Consider the following 1,959-nt stretch of genomic DNA (forward strand, 5'->3'; position numbering starts at 1 on the left):
AACACTATTTCAGACAATATATATAATTATGGGGTCCCTGCTCCATCTTCGCATAGTTTGCCTAGAAAACGTTGAAGACCCCTGGTATAGAGTTAAAAAGCAGATTGTGATCATGGAGGTGGTCATAGACTTCAGGAGTAAACAGCACAGATACCCAATAATTCTAATAACAGATATCTGGACACATCATCTCTGGTTAAACTGTTAAAAACATTTACTAACTAAAGAGTCTTCCTAATGTTTGACTAATAAAGCAACTGAATAACTTTAACAGATGTTGTGGTATAAGTGAAGTAAGCTGCAGGTGAACAGGTGATGTGAGCAGGGACTGACCAGCAGGAAGCTGGGCTGCTGTAGGCTTGGAGAACTCATCTTTCTAAAGTCCAGTTCACCTCAGGAGACCTGCAGCTGCACAACAAACACACACAAGGTTTTTACTTTAAACCATGAAGCCAAATAATCAATAAACATTTAAACAAACGAATCCAACAAAAAAAGAAACTGCTCTGGAGAACAAGCAGACAAATTAGGACAATAATATAAACAGTTTAGCTTAGAGATTAAAGCCTAAGAAAAGCTAACGATGCTAACTGAGGAGCTAAGCTGTAGCCGGTTAAACTGAAAGCAGCAGCTTAAAGTTCACCGTTAAACCCCGGAAACCAACCGGGACACTCAAAGCTGTTAGTGACATATTCTTCACCTCTGTTCACTCAGGAAAATTGGAGCTGGAAGGATTTGTCTGCGAACCGCGTTTCCATCAGTCCTCCACAGGGCGGGTAGCCTGCTTCTCTGTTGGTTTCACCGCAGCGGATCGCATGTTGTTGCTCACTACCTCCACCTGCTGGATGTGAAGGGTATAGCATATGTTCGCAACATTGTTTCAAAGGGTAACAACTTACTACAAATATACAGGGGCGCCAGCAGGAATTTGGGGCCCATGAAAGACATTGACATTGGCACCCAAATAAAATTTATGCAAGCTTTAAAACTGCTATAAAGATGCACTAAAAACTATCATTTACATTGTTAATGTTTATAGGCTGCACATAATCCAAATTAGCCAATGAGCTGTCAGTCTGGGTTGCTGTTGCTGCTACTTTTACAGACATCCCAAGTGGAAGCTCCGGGTGTCTCCCTGATATAGATAGTTGTTCATGGATGCCCGCGAGTCGGATAAATTATCCAGGATTTTAGACTATGGGAGGTGGTGTTTTTTTAATTAGAGTGAAAGCGAACAGGCAATAAAATAATTTGTGCATCATGTGCGGATTAGAACTACTGCGATTGCGCAGGAACAACAAGAGAGAGCGGGGTGTGGGGAGGAGGTTGCTGGTGAATCCAGTGCTGCGTATCTGTCCAAAGCGATGCTCTGATCAACCAGCGTTCCAGGCAACTCGTTGGATCAGTCCGATAAGTTTCTCTGGGTTACTCTCTGGCAGTCACCTAGTTACCACTCAAAGCTGTGCATCCTGTGAAACGGCAGAGGTTCAATCCTCGAGTAAAAAACAAAAAATATCGGACTAATTTTACAGCAGAATATACTAAAGTATATCCATGTCTAGTGAAGAGGAGGAACAGTGACGGATCTAGACCAAATGTGCCAGCGGGCCAGGAGTGGGGGAGCATGTTTTCATGAGGGCCCAGAAAAGCATGAAATAAAAAACAGGGCAAGGGATTCAAATATATTAATATAGCTGCATGAAGTGAAATTTCTTTCAGTTAGGTTCAATAAAAATTCTATTTATTATGAGGTCAATATACATTTAAAATTGAGAAATTTTACATATTTTTGACTTAATTTACGTTAAAACTACTATTTTCTATAAATTTGTATGAGTTTTTGGAACTTGGGATGTCTGCTTTTAGCTCCGGGAGTCTCCCTGATATAGATAGTTGTTCATGGATGCCCGCGAGATGCCCGCGAGAAATTTTACATATTTTTGACTTAATTTACGTTAA

Source organism: Cyprinodon variegatus, unplaced genomic scaffold (assembly GCF_000732505.1).
Source record: "Cyprinodon variegatus isolate N-32 unplaced genomic scaffold, C_variegatus-1.0 Scaffold424, whole genome shotgun sequence".
Lineage (NCBI taxonomy): Eukaryota > Metazoa > Chordata > Actinopteri > Cyprinodontiformes > Cyprinodontidae > Cyprinodon > Cyprinodon variegatus.